Source organism: Chrysochloris asiatica, unplaced genomic scaffold (genome assembly GCF_000296735.1).
Source record: "Chrysochloris asiatica unplaced genomic scaffold, ChrAsi1.0 scaffold00208, whole genome shotgun sequence".
In the NCBI taxonomy this organism is placed as follows: domain Eukaryota; kingdom Metazoa; phylum Chordata; class Mammalia; order Afrosoricida; family Chrysochloridae; genus Chrysochloris; species Chrysochloris asiatica.
This window is the reverse complement of record NW_006408726.1, coordinates 5199039-5218721: the sequence shown is the minus strand read 5'-3', so window position 1 is coordinate 5218721 and position 19683 is coordinate 5199039. Positions and strand designations below refer to the sequence as shown.

The following is a 19683-nucleotide window of genomic DNA, read 5'->3' as shown; positions in this document are numbered from 1 at the left end:
GACAGTGAGTTCTTTTAAGTGTACATCCTAGAAGCAAACACCATCATTGGTTAAAACTTTATATAAGTAAGTCAGTTTCTGTGCTGAAAACTATTTCACTACAAAACTGAAAGCTACTTAACTGTTTTTTATATAAATACTTTATCTCCTCATTATCATATTTATGACCAAGTTCTTTGAAACCTTTGGAATTTTAGTCTCTCTTTAATGTGTCCTCCCATTTCCATCTCATCCATTGAAAAGCACCACCTTAAAAGGCTTTAAGGGAATGGTGAAAATTTCCCCAGAGAAACCCTTTACTCACCAGGAATGTTCAGTGTTTTAGAGCCGCAATGTTGAACAGTGTTTTAGAGCCACAAAAGTACAGAAATGTACTTGATGAGAACACTCAGGAAGCTGTCATACTGTGAGTGTCATTTCAGAGAAAGTAGAGAATCTTTGCATACTGTGTACATAATGAACAATGATACCATTGCTGTGTATTGAAGAGGACTACTAGTGAGCTCCTCTGTGTCATCTGTTCACTGGAAAGTAGTTTGGGTCAAGGTGATTATAACTGGTGCCCTGGGACACACAGTAGTCTCTGTCTAAGAATGTCTCTGACCTATAAATAGGTTCTAATTGGTTATCTTCCTTGTGAATATATGTTTCATGTAGGCAGTCTGAACAAGAATCACAAAAATCCAAAGACATTTCTGGAGGACGATCCTGACAATGCCACCAAACACCCTGGATAGGTTTTATGCCACAGTTATCACACTTAAAGCTACATGTTGCACAAATCCACTTTCAGCTTGCATTTGTTGAAGTTTTTGTTTCTTTAACTTTTTAAATTGTAATAGTTATTTATATTCAGGTAAGTTCCTATACGTAATGGGAATACTTTCTTCATCTGATGCCTCCTCAATAACAGTGCTCATGTGGTTATGAAAACAGGATTAGTCATCGTCTTCATCCATATATACTGGAGGTTCATGGGATGTCATAAAAGTGTAAGGTTTAAATAGATGCTTTTAAGAGGATGCAGTTGTCTGCTTGTTGAAAACTTTTTGGAGTGTATATGTAAGTTTGGTGTTCTTCCTGGGACTGGAATGCCAGCTTTGGTTAGCTTTATGAAATACTTTGCACTTGGCTGGCAACCTGTTTTGCTGTCCTATTGCCCAGTTAATCTGCGATCTTCTGCCAGCACCAAGATTCTACTTCTTCAGGAGGGTATTTCAGGAGTAGTTGTTCAAGTTTTTTCTGTTCTTCTACAGTCCACAATTGGTTAAATGTTTCAGATTTCATATCATAACACAGGCATCCTATTATCATCTGAGGATGACTGTTTAAGGCTTCTGGATCATCATTCAAAGGCAACATAGAGTATGAAAGGAACTCCCCATCCTTCTTAGAATCTAAAGGACTTTTTGGTCTAGCAGGTAAACCTACTTTATCAAAACTAGTTTAACTCTCCTAGTATGCCTTTTACAATTTTTAAATTCTCTTTCAAAGTTTCCAAAGCTACTAGTATATTGGTCCCATGCAATTTCAGGTAACTGAAAAACTCTCTGTGGATATGGAAGCCCTTTATCAACCTTCTTCTGGAGTGTTTCCACAAATCCAATTGGGTTTTTTAGTGCTTCCCTCTGGTATCTGCCTAAACTTTCAAGATCTTGAACTGCTTGAGAACGCTGAGCCGTGAGTACTACAATTGTCTGTAATAGACTCTGATAATCTTTGTTGTGTTTCAGTGCCACCTGATCTGATTCAAAGTAATAAACACCAGGATCATCATCTTCCTCTTCCGTAATATGCTGATTGGCACTCTCTTTAGCAGATGACAAATGTCCAATATTGAGTCTTGCTTCTGAGGTGGCTTACTTAGTCCTTCACTTTCATAATTTTCAGAGTCACAACATATCCCCTTTCATTCTGGGAAATTTCATCAGAATTTGTGTGAGATTCACTTATATTATCACTAATTGCAGCCTTTGTTTCATTGGTACTAAGAATATTCTCCTCAACTTGTCCATTTTCGCTGCAAGGAGAATTATTTTTACTGGGACTTACCTCTGGCAGGTGCTGCCCTTCGTGGTGAAGTTCTCAGTATGTATTGATGTTCTTGAGGTTCAGATAAAGACATCATTTGAGCTGAAACACAGTCTAGTACAGAAGATGGTTCTGATTCTCCAGACGCTGATGTACTCACAAGACTTGTGTCCACGTTGATATTGGTGTTTTAAATACATCACTCTTTTGAGGCATTGCTATTTCCCATCACATCTACTTCTTCCTCAGAGTCCCTTAAAGAAGAATGAACTTCAGAAAATGGCCCTGTAGCTGCCTCAGTAGTCAGCTGATTAACATGTTCCACAGGCAGGCAGGCAGTTACTATTTTGTGGTCTTCCAGCTTGACCTGCACTTCTGAATTTGTGCAAGACACATTATGGTCTATACAACTGTCCTCCTTCCTATACAGGAACACTGAAGTTTGGGTATCCGAATCTCCATTTTCAGCTACTGATTTTTCCTGCAACATATAGGAACCAGGACTATTTTATTTAATGTTCCCATTAGGCTGACAGTTTATAACAGCTGAATCACTGTCATCAACACCATTGATAGCCAAATAGCCTGTGATTTCTTCAAAAACTGCAGATTTAAGTGGTCCTTCCTTACAGACATTTGTCGGGTTCCGACCTCGACAACGGGGTGAGCTTCATGAAGGAGGGATGTCTGGAGGCGAAAGAGAGACAATATCGAAACAAAGACACAGACACACGAATTTGATGCAAGCTGATAAGAATAGCTCTGCTGCCGAGAATGCATGCTGAACTAACTCCACTCCAGTCTTTTATTCTCATTTTTTGAGGAAATAAGTTAACAGAAAAATACACTAAAAAAAAAATGTAGTTATTCATTTGTTCCAAACCCTAATGATTCACAGAAATTCTTTAAACATTTCTCTAAGAACATCACAAGTTCTAAACTTAGGACTATTATCATGCAAAAGGTTAAGCGAGCAATTATGGTTTGTAATTTAACTTCTAGCTTCTCAAGACCCAGGGAGGCTATGTGTGATCATGTAAGCGTGTGCTTTTAATCATAAGTGGGTAAAAGGGGTTTCTCAGCTAAAAAGTCAGGTCTTTTTAGAGATCTTTATTTTTCCTAAACATGTACAAAGTATGGCTTTTATTTGTGAGTAAAACAGTTAGTGTCCTTGGTTAGATCTTTAATCCTTTTTTCCTTTTTTTCTGATTCCAGAAGCTCGGGGGTAATTTGGGGGGAGGTTGCCACTATTGTTCTAACTCGTGTGATCGGCCCAAGCAGCTTTTCTTCCTGAATCATATGAGGAAGTTTTACTAACTAACTCTAGAGAACGCAAATGCCTAGGGCAGCAATTTACAGTTTCTAAAAAACCAGTATATACCTTCATATTACAATTATTTAGTAATTAAGAAGCAGGAAGTTTATTAATAGTGCATAAAACTACCACTTACAGCAAGATCCCCATGAAAAACATCAAGAGCACAACAGACATACACAGGGGTGTCTTCGGGGGGTAGCTACTAGTTTCTGTGTCATTATTGCACATAGATATCAACAGCTCATGTATCTGTTTAATATTAAACATAACCAAGTAATTGGTTAGGAAGCAATCGTTACATTTTTTCCACGTTGCTACATCCTGTTTCTCTGTACTTTTATTTTTCATAACCTCACGCACAACTCTTACTGCCAGGGCAGTGACATTTACATGAGAGCCATTGATCAGAACGTTGTGTGTATTATTACTGAAAACAATCATTTTCCCAGAAGCTATAATTACCGGAGTTAAGAGGATAAAGAACAAGTACAGAATGAACAAAAGTACAATTAAAGAACGTTACACAGAAGTGGACAAACAGTGAGTTTGCCAGTGCCTATGAACCCGGGACATCAGGAGATCACTTTCTCGGCCCTCAGGATCCATGGCTCGCAATTTTGAGGAGGGCCTCTAGGTTGGATTTTCGTCCATGTTGTTACTGGGCCACAGCTTCTCAGTGCTTGTGTATGCTGTCGCCAGCAGACATGCACCTTTTTAATTTCCCTTTTCTCACAATCATCTAGTATAAGACATTGACATGCTCTTTTATTCCCTTGAAAATCTGCATCATTGTCCACTACTCTGCTCCTCTGTTCTACTGACTCTACTGTCATAACTGTTAATGTCCATGCTACATTGATACTTCAGTTATCGATTATTTATATGGTTATACTGGCACAACTTGGTATCTTTCACATGGCGCTGGATGCCATAGTTTACTCCCAGTGGCACCACCGCTGTGGTTGCTCTCCACCCTGGCCACTACACTTGCTCCAGTGGGTGTTGCTGCAGGAAGCTCTCCTGCTCCTGCCACTTCCCACAGTCTGCCATGTGTTCTCTTGACTTTTGCTTCCCTGAGTACTGATGGTGGATCCAAGCAAAATGAAGACCTTGACAATTTCAATCTTTACTTCATTTATCATAATATTATATATTGGTCCAGTGGTGAGGATTTATGTTTTCTTTACATTGAGGTAACATCCATACTGAATACTGTAGTCTTTGATCTTCATCAGTAAATATTTTAAGTCCTTTTTCTTTTACAAGTATAGTTATATCTTTGCATATCTAAGGTTGTCATTGAGTCATCCTCCGATTGTAATGCCATGGTCTTCTTCACACAATCCAGTTTCTCAGATTATTTGCTTAGCATACAATTGAATAAGTATGGTGATAGAACACAACCATTTTGCACACCTTTCCAGATTTAAACAATTCAGTGTCCCCTTGTTCTGTTTGATGTTTGATCAGGTTTTTCATGAGCACAAATACGTGCTCTGGAATACTAATACCATGCAATGTTGCCCGTAGCTTGTCACAGCCTGCACATTTAAAAAACTTTGCATAGTCATATAATCATAGGTAAATATTTTTCTGTTAGTCTCTGCTTTCAGCCTAGATCCATCAGACCTCATCAATCATATCCCTCATTCACATCCTTGTTGGATTCGATCTTGAATCTCTGTCAGTTGCTTGTCAATGTACTGTTACAGCCATTTTTTAAATTATCCTTGGAACAAATTTACTTGTATGTAATATCAATGTTATTGCCTGATGATTTTTCTTTTGGTCACTGCTCTTTGGAATGGTTAAAATATTAATCTCTTGCAAACAGTAGGGCAGCCCGGCAGCTCTTTTGAAGTTTCTTGGCATATATGAGTGTGTGCATCCAGTGCGGCATCAGATTCTTGAAAGACTGTAATTTGTATTTCATTAATTCCTGGAGTGATGTGGTTTGACATATTTGATGCATTAGGCACTAGATACCAAAGACCAGAAGAATTGTGGGATGACATCAAGAACATCATACAAGAAGAAATCAAAAGGTCATTAAGAAGACAGAAAAAAAAGTATAAGACCAAACGGGATATCAGAAGAGACTGAAACTCATTCTCCAGCTTAGAAATGCAAAGCAAATGGAAGAAGTAGAGTGATACAAAAACTGAACAGAACATTTCAAAGGTCAACTCGAGAAGAAAAAGTAAAATATTATACTGATATATGCAAAGACCTAGACTTAGAAAACCAAAAAGAAGAGTACGTTCAGTTAGCCTCAAGCAGAGAGAACTGAAGTAAAAATTCAAACCCTGACTTAGGTTTTGAAGGATTCTGTGGGCAAATTCTTGAACAATTCAGAACGCGTTAACCAAAGATGGAAGTAGTACACAGAATCACTGTAACAAAAAGAAATGGTCGATTTTCAAACATTTTAAGAGGTAGCATTTTATACCTCACCACTGGACCAATAAACAACATTCTTATCAATGGAGAAAAGATTGAAGTTGTCAAGAACTTCATTCTTCTTGGATCAACTATCATCACTCGCGGAAGCAGCAGTCAAGAGATCAGACGATGTATTGCACTGGGCAAATCTGCACAGGAACTTTTTAAAGTACTGAAGAACAGAGATATCAGCTTGAGGACTAAGGTGCGCCTGACCCAGGCCATTGTGTGTATTTTCAATAGCCTCATATGGATGCAAAAGCTGGACAGTGAATAAGGAAGATCGTAGAAGAATTGATGCCTTTGAGTTGTGGTGTTGGAGGAGGATACTGAAAGTGCCATGGACTGCCAAAAGAACCAATAGATCTGTTTTGGAAGAAGTGTAGCCAGAGTGCTCCTTGAAGGCCAGGATGGCTAAGCTTCGTCTCTCATACTTTGGACATATTGTCCGGAGGAAACAGTCATTGGAGAAGGATGTCATGCTGGGTAGGGTGGAGGGTTAGCGAAAAAGAGGAAGACCTCTAACGAGATGGATTGGCCAGGTGGCATCATTGATGGACTCAAGTGTGGTGGCGGTGGTGAGGTTGGCCCGGGATCGGACGTTGTTTCATTCTGCTGTCCATGGGATTGCTGTGAGTCGTTTCCAACTCAATGGCACCTGACAACAACAACAACAACAACTTATTATCCTAGCCAATAATCCTAGAGGAAGAATTCCAAGGTACATTAAAGTCACTGGCAAAGAACAAGGCACAGGGAATTAGAATCTTTCAAGAACCTGAAGGGGAGCTAGAGGCAATCACTCATATATTCCAAGAAATTTGGAAGACTAACTACCTGGAAGAGATCCATGTTTGTTCCCATTCAAAAGAAAAGAGATCAAACAGTATGTGGAAATCATCCCACATGTCATTGATATCCTATGCAAGTAAAGTTTTACTATACATCATCTAAAAATGACTGCAACCATACATAGACAGTGAACTTCCTGAGGTTTGAGCTGGATTCAGAAAAGTGCATTGATTGAAGGATCTCGTTGCTGATGTCAGATGGATCTTGGCTAAAAGCAGAGAATACCACAAAGATGTTTTCCTGTGCTTTATTTAATTCTCAAAGACTTTGGACTATGTGGATCATGACAAACTATGGACAACATTGCAAAGTATGTGTATTCCAGAACACTTCCTTGTGCTCATGAAGAACTTGTACACAGATAAAGAAGCAGTTGTTTGAACCGAATGTTGTTGTTGTTGTTAGGTGCCATCGAGTTGGAACAAACCAATAGTGACCTTATGCACAGCAGAACAAAACACCGCCCAATCCTGGGCCAACCTCACTACTGTTGCCACGCTTGAATCCATCGATGTTGCCACTTGGCCAATCCATCTCATTGGGGGTCTTCCTTTTTTTCTCTGACCCTCCACCCACTCTGGCTGCACTTCTTCCAAAACGGATCTGTTGGTTCTTTTGGCAGTCCATGGCACCTTCAACACTCTCTTCCAACACCATAACTTAGAAGCATCAATTCTTTTATGTTTTTCCTTATTCACTGTCCTTTCACGTGCATATGAGGTTATTGAAAATATATGGCTTGGGTCAGGCACACCTTAGTACTCAAGCTGACATTTTTGCTCCTCAACACTTTATAAAGTTCTTGTGTAGCAGATTTGCCTAATGCAATATCGAATAGGGAAAAACAAATGGTTTAAAATTAGGAAAGGTGTGCACCAGGGTTGTATTCTTTCCCCATACCTATTCAATATGTATACTGAGCAAATAATTTGAGAAGTTAGATTATATGAAGAAAATGTAATAACAGGATTCGAGGAAGACTCACCAACAACTTGCAATATTCCCATGATACAACCTTGCTTGCTGAAAGTTAAGAGAACTTAAAACACTTACTGATGAATATCCAAGACCACAGCCCTCAGTATGGGTTGCATTTCAATGTAAAGAAATAAAACATCCTCACCACTGGACCAGTTATAAACGGAGAAAAAATTTGAAGTTGCCAAAGACTTAATTTTGCTCGGTTCAACCACCAAAACTCATGGAAGCTGAAGTCAGAAATCAAACAACATATTGCATTAGTTTAAAGTGTTGAAGAGCAAATATATCAGTTTGGAACTAAGGTGTGCCTGACCCCAGCCATGGTATTTTCAATAACCTCATATGTATGTGAAGATTGGACAGTGAATGAGGAAGACGGTAGAAGAGTTGATGCATGCGAGTTATGGTATTTGGAGAAAAATATTAAAAGTGTCACTGACTGCCAAAATAACAAACAGATCTGTGTTGGAAGAAGTACGGACCTGAATGCTCCTTGGAAGCCAGGATGTCTAAACTTTGTATCTCATGCATCATACATATTATCACTAGGGATCAGACACTGGACAAGGATATCATGTGTCATAAAGTGGAAGAACAGAAAAAAAGAGGAAGACACTCAATGAGATGCACTGGAACTGTGGTGGCACTGATGGGCTCAGGAGTAGCAATGATTCTGAGGTTGGCCCAGGAATGGGCAGTGTTTTGTTCTGTTGTGCATAGGGTCACTATGAATCAGTTCTGACTCAGTGGCACTTAAAAACAACAATAATTTGCAAGGTTGTGTTTTGTATTTTGTGAACTTCTTTTAATTTTCTTCAGCTTAAATCTGAACTTGTTTATGAGCAGTTGATGGTTGGTTTTACCGTGTGCCCCTGGCCTGTTTTCACTGATAACATAAAGCCTGTCCCCCATCTCTTTCAACAGATGTAGCCAATTTGATGTCTATGTGTTTTATCTGGTGAGGTCCATGTGTATAGTTGTTTTTTATGGTGTTTTATGGTAATGTATTTTATGGTGTTCACAATCGATCTCTCTTTGGAATAAAACTTCTTAACCAACAACCCAAATTGGCAGAACAGCTCAGGTATCTTCTGTGCTTGCTTTATTAATTTTATTATATGCCTTCAAGTTGGTTCTACCTCATAGCATCCCTGTATCGGGTTTCTGCGTAGCAGGTGACAAGCTTGAACCACCAACCTTGCAGCTCAATCTCGCATTGTGGTCCAACACATGACTCCACAGCACCAAACCAGGACTCCTGTGCTTTCTTTAGGGTTCTACAATGCCATCATTGTTTTATATCTGTGTTTTGAAAGTCAGAAATAGGAAGAAATGGGCTGACAGCAACCAGCATGAATTGATCTTCAAAATTTGTTTTCATTTCTGTAATTTCAGGTGGGGTCAACAACAAATGAAAAAGGTACGTGATTTAGAATCAGATTGCTTTGAAAAAATATAGGTAAGGAAAGCAGAGGACATTTACTAGGTCAGTCTGAAGAACAACTCGTATTCTAATGCTTGGTTGTAAAAGGAGCTGGGGTGTATTGGAAGAAATTGGTTTACTAAGAGAAAACTGATTGTTACGTTCTAGACATATTGGGTTCCTTTAGGTTGTATTGGATTTTGTTAAAGGGGCTGATGTGTGTGGGGCTATGTATGAATATGTATTTCCTCAACAACGCTACATATACAGCAGTTATATGTCAAATTTCTCCCCGAAAATCCCATTGTCACTGCCCATTCTACATCTTAGGGCATTGAATTTTTACCATAGCTCTACCTTGATAATTCGTTATTTTCCCTATGAGGGGAAACTGAATTACAGAGATAAATGGCAGAAACAAGTGTGGTTCTAGGTGAAAAAGCCCAAGTGTTCACTCTATTGGTGGCCCCAGTAGTGATGCTCTGAATTAATCTACACTTTTCTCTTGCCATCAGTTCAATAGTCATTGTTCAAGGGAGTTCCAGTCTCCATGCATATAAATAGAAGTAACTTATCATACAGCAATCCAAACCACTGTCCATTATTCTACATGGTAACATAGTAAGGGCAACTACAGCTACACTTTACTACTCAGCTTGGCATAGTGTTAGTGTGAAAATCACTTAGGAAGTTCACATACTTTTTTGGTCAGCTATAGATTCTGAGTAGTCCTGTTGTGGCACTGTGGGATGAGCACTTGTCCTCTAGGTCAGTTTGAACTGCAAGGTTGACAGTTCATATTCACTAGCCACTCTTTGGAAACCCTATGCAGGATCACTATGAGTCTTCACCAAGTTGAAGGCTCTTAATAACAAAAACAACAGGTTCTGAGAGTTATGTTGTACTACACAGACAACTGGTTCAACCTCTCTGTCAGTGCTGTGGTGAGACTTTACCACCTGACCAAAGGAGATATGAGTCGAGGAGATCTATTTTGTGTGTTTGATATCTTTGTATCATATCCCTAGTAATGTGCAAACCATGTGAGGTTCACATCCCATGGATGGTGACAGATAAGAACTCACAGTACCACCTAGATATTATTCTGTTCTGCTACGCCCTTTGTGTAACTCTGGAATAGTTGGTTTATAGACCCTCAATTCAAACTCTGAATCAATCCCATAATGAACTCTCTTCCTAATTTAATGCAATCATGGATAGCCATCTTACCTAATGAAAATACATTATGTGCCACTGAGTTGATTCTGACTCATAGGGATCATATGTATGATTTCCTAGTAGCAGCTGGTGAGCTTGAACCACCAAAATTGAGTTTTAATGTGACAGCACCACAAGGTAGTGGTAAAGAAAATCTTAAAGTAAAATCTCAGTTTAATAAGGATTGTTATTTTCAACTGGAAGGATATCAGCATTTCAATTTTTTCTTGATGATGGGAACCCTGGTGTTGCAATGGTAAAACACTTAGACACTAAGCAAAAGATGGGTAGTTTGAACATAGAATAAAGATGAGGCAGTCTGCTTCCATAAAGTTTACAGCCTTGGAAAGCTTATGGAGCAGTTCTGCTATGACTTGGAGGTTGTGGAGCAATAATTAACTCCACTGACAATAGGTTTATTTTGTTTGTACTTGATGATCTTCTTAACTATAGATTTATGAGTCAATCTAATAGGATGTTTTCTTAGAATCAAATACATTCCTTCAAAATATATTACTTTAAAATTAAGTCCACGCCTCAGACAACTAGTGTTCCAATGCAGATGCGGCACACATGGTTCCAGGGAGGCAGACTTGGTGTTCAGGTTGTCATGTGGATATTAGCAATTTACTGAGACTTCATATTGGGAAGGAGGAGTACAGGGTCTATGTCCTTGAATCCAAGTTCTGTTAGTTATTTACATATGTAGATTTGAATCATGTGGATTCATATTGCTATAATCTAAACTCCTATGCTAAGGACTCTGCTTCTTTCTGCCTCATATGCTTTGCCACCTTTCTTTCAATAAACAGCGTGACAAATTAGGAGTTCCTATAATTTAACCCAACACACCTATAAACCCTAGTCCTTTTACAAGTGAAGCAAATCTCTACAAATACATTGACTATTAACTCTGTGTCCTCATAGCTCCACTGGATGAGTTATTAGGAGAGAATCCTGATAAAATGAACAATGAAGATTCATCGTATGTTGAGGTGAGGTGCCGAGCTGTTTTTTCAGATACAAATGTTGCCATCTTAGTTTCTTTCTTTACTAACTGAATTGACAAATCGAAACCTAATAATATTCATTACAGATGTTAGATAGTGCTCTCGGGGGATAAACGGAATACTCTCCCTGATTTACAGGGAAATTCCTGGTGTGGTGTTATAGGATAAGCAATGGACTGTGAACTATAAGATTGGCAGTCCAAACCCACCAGCTGATTCTTGGCAATCCTATATATACATGGTATCTATGAGTCTGAACTGACTCCACTGCATTTATTAACAACCACAAAAGCAACATGAGACAATAAATACTATGGTAAGGGTCATTTCCTCTTAGCAATTTCTCCTTGAATTATGAATTGTGTAATTACCATTGAAATTGACCTTGAGAGTTATATTCACATAAGAAACAACTTATACCTGTCCCACAAATTTCTTTTGAATTATTTTGGGGCTCTTCTTTGATCATTGTTTCACAAGTGCTTTTCTAAAGTTTTAATGATCTTATTATGTTTTCCTTTCTGTAATTTCAGGTGATGTCAACAACAGTAAAACATGGTATGTATTCACTTTTTGGGGAAACTCTTGATGAAAACCACAGGGCTTTCTTGCTGGATTCAATCTGTTGAAACACTCTTGATACAAGATTCCTGGTGGGAATGAGGGTGTGTAATTTAATTGATTTTCCTGTTCAGGATGTATGGCCAAGTCTCTATAAGCTGTCATGTTCCATTTAGGTGGCAGGAGGGTGAGGTATGTCTGCATGTGAATCAGTGTGATTCTGAGTATGTATATATTAATATGTCTGTTTCTCTTGATGTTGTGGTTAAGGACCATCGAGTAGATTCTGACTCAAAGTGACCTGCATACAGTTCCCAAAGAGTAACTGGTCGATTTGACCACCAATTTTGTGGTTAGCAGTCCAGTGTTTATACCACAATGCCAGACCAGCTCCACAAACAGCCTGATTGTCAGAACTGGCTTTCTCTGTTGAAATCCTTTCTCTATTTCTTGTACATGCATGTGAAAGTTGGTCAGTGACTAAGGAAGACTATAGAATACTTGGTGCATTTGAATTATGGTGTTTGGGAGAATATAAAATATTTCATGGGCTGCCAAAGAACAAACCAATCTGTGTTGTAAAAAGCACAGCCAGAATGCTTTTTGTGTCCCTGTATAGGATTTCTAAGGAGCAGGTGTTGGGTTTGAACATCCAACCTTGTGATTAGCAGTCCAGTGATTGTCTAACAGTGCCATACCAGACTATTCAGCCTACAAAACTCTCCAAACCCAATGTATGTACATAACAGTTGTAATTTCAGATTGATAAGATCAAGGTTCCATGGAAATGAGGAAGTGAGACATTGAAAGATGTATCCTTCACCTCCTCTTTCTCATCTTAAGGTTTGCAGATGTGAGCAATGACTTTGTGATGTTGTACGATTCCACAAAACCCAGGAAAGGTTTCAGAATCTAGAGTGAGGTGCTGCTTTTAAGTTAGCAACCATGACCTCAACTGTAGTAGTGAAGAATGGTGTGTCACTTTCTCTGATGTCTTTTTGCTGTTTGTGTTTCTAAAGTTTGGGAAGAAAAAAGCAAGAATGCCTCCAGCAGTGAGGAAGATGACACTATAGGTAGGTAACAACACTCAAGGTTGTATCTGATGGGACAGGAGCCTTGGGAGAAGTGTGCTTATTTTTGTGGCTTTATAGAGACTGAAGGAAGCCAGGGAGGTGAAATCAATAGAAAAGTAAATATGAAGGGAGATCTCCTGTCGTGTTCACACTTTATCTATATAATTGTAAGATTTGTATGACCTTTGAATGTTAGAAACACCTTTTTTTTGCTGTGCTATTTCAATTTCATAATTCCCACATGATCTTCCACTGCTGCCACTCCCAAACATCAAAGTCTGAGATTTGCTTAGTTAGTATCTCTTGGGATTTGAGCAGTAGAGATTTTGGTTTAGATTGTGGTTTTGACCTAGGAAAAGGGCTAGCTGATGGGTTAGTATGATATCACAGGCACATAGTTGACCAGGAGACAGAGGCTTTGCAGTGTGTGCCACTGGATTGGAGGTAGACCATCTCTTTTCTCCACTTTCAGGTCTGGTAACATAGCCTTCATGGTCTTGTGTCAGTATCTCCTCCTGCTCTTAAGGACACGACCAGAGAACAGACGATTTTCTCTGGGTTTCTGTGTCCTGAAGAAGTAAGGAGGAAGACATACACCAGAGCACATTTATAACCTTCATGTGTTACTCAAATATCAAATCCAGGTTTTAGCTATAGAAGCAGAATATGTTTCCACTTGAGAGGTTGATGTTCAGCTCCCACTTGAGATCAGTGAGTATTAAGATTCTAGAGGATGGATGTGAGAAGCATGTTGGGTTTGTATTACACACTTGCTCTCATATTCCACTGATACCATCTCCTGAAATGGAGCAACTCCAGGAGAGCAGTGCCAATTAGAAGGGCTGTGGAATCCCTGCTTCCACTGATCCCACCGCTCCAGTTAGTCAGGATAGCCCCTATTTCCCAACTCCTGTGCCAGCTCATCTGCAAATGTTATAGTCATCCCCAGATATTCTCACCTTGAATCATCACAAAGTTTGGCACACCCCATACCTGTTGTTGTTATGGGCCTTCTCTTGTGGTGTTGTTAAGTGGTTTCCACTCATAGCGACCCTGTATGAGGTTTCCGAGAACAACTGATGGGTTTGAACTGCTAAACGTGTGGAATACAGTCCATTGCTGATCCTATACACCAGGAGTCCACAAACCATAGCAGCTAGCATTGATTAATGTGACCAGCACAGCGCTAGAAGTCCTTTTGCCTCACTAGCAAACTAGAGTAATTGGACAAGTTATATGACATTTGATTCTGCACTTATTTTTTTCTAATGGGCTAGGAAACTTATAGGGTTGTCATGAGGATGAAATGTCTTCTAAGTCCCTAAGGGCAGTCAGGTACAGAAAGTGTCACCTGATATATTTGGGTTAGTTCTAACACTTTCCAACGAGAATTAGCATAAACCCCCATGGTAAGTTGAATTGAGCAATTGATTGATTATTGTGTACATGGACACAAAAATCAAACCAAATCCAACCCACTGCAAGGCAGTTGATTTTTGACTCGTAACAACTCTATGAGGACTGAGTGCAAAGGTTTTCTAGGGTTTTCAAAGCTATCAATCTATATGGAAGCAGACTGTCTCATCTTTCTCCTGCATGGCAGCTGGTGGGTTCAACCACAGACCTTTTGGTTGGCAGTACAACGCCAACATTCCATGTACATGTAGGCAGAGTACCTTGCTTATTCACACATTGGAAAACCAGTTGCATTGGTTGTGGTTTACAGGGGAAAAGAAAATGAACAGTAATTAGGAGAAAGAAAAGTAGAAAGCAGGAAAGTAGTGAGAGAGAAGAGGACATAGGAAAGGTAATCTCTCAAATACAGAGTTTCATGGAGACTCTGGCAGAATCAAAATGGCATGCCACTGACTCCTGGTAAGTTATAGAAAAGACATGAACAGTACTCTGGGAGTCCAAGACCCACTGATTCTCTGCTGATGTGAAGTCATCAAGTCCCTAGGAAAGTAGAGTAATGCTGAGGATAGATTTGGTTCTGGTGGTCAGATACATGTTCTCAGCTCAACTTTTTAACTCTCCCTTTCCTTACCCAAGGTCACACCAGCTTGTCTGCACTGGTCCAGTCAGAGGCCAACTTGATGGAATCTGAAGAGGTGGGCAACAGCAGTTTGCATGTAAATTCTTTCTCTGTTTTCTTTTTATCCTCTTTCTTAATCTCCCTCGCATTCATAAACTTTCATATAACTGATTTTATCTAGGCAATTGAAGGCCTTATAGGTTCAGTGTCCATGAAATCTTTCTCCAATCCTTTGCCCCTGCTCTCTTAGCATTACCCTGGTTTCTGAACCCCAGTCTGCACCAATAAATCAAGATGAACAATCCTTACTAGCCAATGATGGAGCTGCGCTGGAATTTGAAACACTGGGCAACACCCTGTAGAAGGGGTAACAGTGACACTAGGTCGTGTCCTGAGGGCTCCCCAGAGATGTGTGTTCCTGCACTTGTGATTCTTATACATGTAATTTTTTCTCTCTTCCATCTAAATTTCTAATGTTCCCCAGGAGGAGTATGACTTACAAGAACACAGAGAGTCTATAACTCCAGAGACTGGTGGCAGAAAATTGTGAGTTTGGAATGGTTAGGATAAGAAGGGAAAGACAAATAAAATTCCATGTGCTCCATTACTTCCCTAACTTTCATTTTTGTACTTTAGGGAAGGAAGCACAGCTAAGAACATTAACATACTAAATCCAGACTACATGTATGGAAGAGAAGATTGGACTATAATAGTGAGTTTGGGTAGGTAAAGATTGCCCTGAGATCATCCTAAGAAACACATACCAACTCCATAGATTACCAGGATGTTGTTTAGGGCTTTAGTCTTAATGCTATGATGCCCAATGGCTTCTGGAATTTGGAGAATAGGACAGTAGAATGATCAAGTACAAAACAGCAGGAATTCCATTCATAATGAATTATTTGTGATGGTTGTACCTGCAGTTGTTCAACTGTGTCCATTATTCCAGCTAAAGTAGCCTCTAGCCCTCTTAGGGTCAGCATTGAGTTTCCAGCTAAGACATTAGGGTGATTCTGTGCAGTTCCCTGATTTCCTCAGCTCCAGGTACTTGAGATGGAGGTGAGAGATCCAGACACATCCAGATGGATGCAGCATAGCCACTTGGTTCTCCTCTGCCTCTCTGTGGGACTTTGTTTGTCACTGTCTTAAATAGGGGCCCCATAGAATTCCAGTCTGACAGGGATTTGCCAAGTTCTCAGGAACCTCAGCTTCAGGAGAGCCCTGTCAAGGTCATGGGTCATGCTATTGCACCATTTGTTAAGGTGAGGTTCTGTAGATATTTATGTTCTTGTTTGTTATGTGCTGTCAAGTTGGTTCTGATGCATAGCAACCCTGTATACAGTTTCCAAGGAGCAGCTTGTAGGTTAAAACTTCCTATCTTGTGGTCAAAGTCCAGTGATGGTCCTACAACGTCACATATGTGTTAAAAATTAACACACATACACAAATATGAAGCAAATTCAATCCAATGCTGATGTGGGATAAGTTAAGGAAGTAGGACTTTGAATTACCTAGGTTCCTCTTATTTATTTTTTAATTTGTAACAAAATGAATAGAATTAGCTTTAAAATACACACATACACTCAAATATTTATAAAGGAGTCCTAGTGTGGCGCTGTGGGTTAATGTGCTGGACTGCAAGAGTGGCAGTTTAAGCTCATCAGCTCCTCTTTGGCAACCCTCTACAGGGTTACTATGAATTAGAATTGACTTGACAGCACTTAACAACAACATATATATATATATATATATATATATATATATAAGCAGTGCCTTTTGTAACGTCTTCATGATAGAATATACTCAAATGTATCTGCTGTTTCATTACCACAACATAATTACTTTTTTTTTTTTTTTTTTTTGCATTTAACAGTTATAGACATGTTTTTTTGGTGGTATTAAAATTGAAAATGATTATTAGGGGCACAGGGAAAAACTCCAAGAAACTGTCTATGTCTAATATGAAGAACCCAAGATTAGATTATATTGATGTAGGGGTGGAGCTGTGGGTGAGGTCACCACTTCAACACTTAGCCCATCAGACCACTCAAATATCCCAGGTGTTGGTCTGCTTTTGCATCCTTCTAATTGTGCTGTATTTTCATATAGCACTGCACCCTTTATGAGATCTCAGATTGAATCATTTTGTGGGACATTTATAGATACTTCTGTTCATAGACAAGGCCATCATTTCTGTTTACCATAAGAAAGCAATGAACAGGCCTGAATGCCTGGTCACATGGCTGTTGGGAATAAAAGAATTCCAAGTTGCCTTTCCAGGGTGTGAGGAGCCTTTCTGACTCCCACAGCCTACCATGTCTGCACTTGTAGGTACCTCCACATTCATTCTGACTCCGTGTTTGTGTTGCAGATTCTGGACTTGATTCCATGGCAGACTGGGTCCGTAACAACAGAGCCTCACCTCTAAGATGCTCCAGTTGTCCAAATATTCATTTTTATTGATTATTATTTGCTAATGTATTTTTATTTCTATTTACTTATGCTATTCATAAAGTAAATGTGTTTCTTACTGCTTTTATTCATGTTTTTTTTTTCATTTTCATAATTTATAGTTGATTTATTTAGAGTTAGAGTTCAGAATTTCAGTGTGTTTTATATTTACCTGTTTTCATGAGGATGTGGTTTTAAGTCTAGAAATTCATATTTATTTACTGGTTTTAGAAAGTCCTAGTGGCACAATGGTGTAATGTTAAGTGCTTAGCTATTAACCTAAAGGTTGGCAGTTCAAACCCAGCAGCTCCTAGGTAAACAAACCTTGCATTCATCTCCTTTATAAATTACAACCAAGAAAACCCAATGGGGCACTTGTACTCTGTCACATCGAGTCACAATGAATCTTGATGGAACCCAACATCAACTGCAGGTATATTGTGTTAGTTTATGTCTCATTCATAACAGTTTGATTCATATACATGGTGGTCTATTCATATATGTGATAGTATCTATGAAAACAGGTAAGGGCATAAGAAAATTATGACTGTAAGGCTTTTCCAGTGTGCTGTAAATGGTAAAATATATACTAATTAAACAGAAATATATGATATTTATTTGTTTGTTATTCTCAGAACAATCAATAAAGACAATCCGGAAACTACTCATCTGAAATTGTTGTTTTTGTCAAGTCAGTTTTCACTTACAGAAACCCTGTATTTCTGAAGAGTGTCTGATGAGTTTGAACCACCAATCTTGAGGTTCAAACCGACATTTTGAATGAGTAGTGGGAGCATGCCTGTTCACCTCACTCAGTAAATATACATGCAAGCATGTTACAGAAAAGGAAGATTGAAACAGCACATATAACAGTATTTTTCAATACATTGAGGTTTATTTTTATTATCCTCACTCTCAGGGAGACAAACCTAGGTGCAGTGATGAATGACCAAAGCTCTTGAGGATTTATGTGGAAGAATTGAAATATAAATGCAGGACTTTGACCCCATTGCTAATGCTCTGAACTGCTGACCTGCATTCATCTCTAGTTATGACTTCATAAGTCACTCTGCAACGCATATTTGGTATTCCTGTATGTGTCTGAAAGTACTTGTATGTGCCCATAGAGATCACAAACACTGCCCATCATTATGCAGGGTCACCCATGGTCCACCACAGTTCATCTGAGCATCCAGATGAAGACAGTCTAGGAAGAAGTAGAGACAGACTACTTCCAAATATTTAGTCATTGAAAACCTTATGAATAACAGTGGAACACTGTTCAGGACCAGAATACTGAATATTGAAACATGATGAAGAGCACCCAAATATTGTCAGATATAGTGCTGGAAGATGAGTACCTCAGTTTGGAAGGCACTCAAAATACAACAGGGTAAGAGCTGTCTACTCCAACTAGAGTTAACTATGATGATGCAAATGGAGTAAAGCTTTCAGGATCTCATTTGCTGATGTGGTACAACTCAAAATGAGGAGAAACAGCTATAAAAGGTGATCAGTAATCAACATGAAATGTACGATATATGAATCTTGGAAAATTGGAAGTTGTAAAAAATGAAATGGAACACATAAAGACTGATATCCTAGGCATTAGTGAGCTGAAATGGATTGGTTTGGCCATTTTGAGTTTGACACTGCTGGGAATGAAAAATTGAAGAGAATAGCGACACATTCATCATCAAAAAGTACATTTCAAGATATGTCTTGAAGTACAATACTATCTGTGATTTCTTTTTCTTTTTTTAAAGTTTAATAAAAATCACAATAAGTGATTTGAGTTAAAGTTTTAGGGCAGATCATCAGTTTTACATTTAATAAATTATATACTTTGTTTAATTACTATGGTTATAATCCCCACCATGTACCATCAGTTAACAGTATTTCTCTCTATTCATTTTAGCTCTTTAAAAAAAAAAAAAAAAAAAAAAAAACACTCAGGCATATATAATAATTTACACCACCAAAGGGCACATTCTGCAGGTCTGCCTCTTGGCAGCCAGCTCTCAGTCCCTCTCTTTCCATGAATCTAGAGTCCCCAACTGCTCCCTCTCTCTATGTGCCCTTCTCTGCCTCCATCTCATGTCACTGCTTCTTTGGATAGCGTCCCTCATTCCACTTGTGCTCTTCTTTCTCCCTTGATGGTTCTAGGGCCTTCTGTTTCTGGACTGTAAAATTAACTACTCCCACATTTTTGTTACAAAACTTCTACCTTTACAATTTTGACAGTCACGGTCATGATAACAATTACTATTGCATCATAAGAATCTTTT

The 19683-nt window shown here is 38.9% G+C and overlaps 1 pseudogene; it reads right to left on the bottom strand.

Moving 5' to 3' along the window:
• Positions 1 to 513: 513 nt before the first annotated feature.
• Positions 514 to 4182, bottom strand: LOC102836525 (annotated as a pseudogene).
• Positions 4183 to 19683: the final 15501 nt, after the last annotated feature.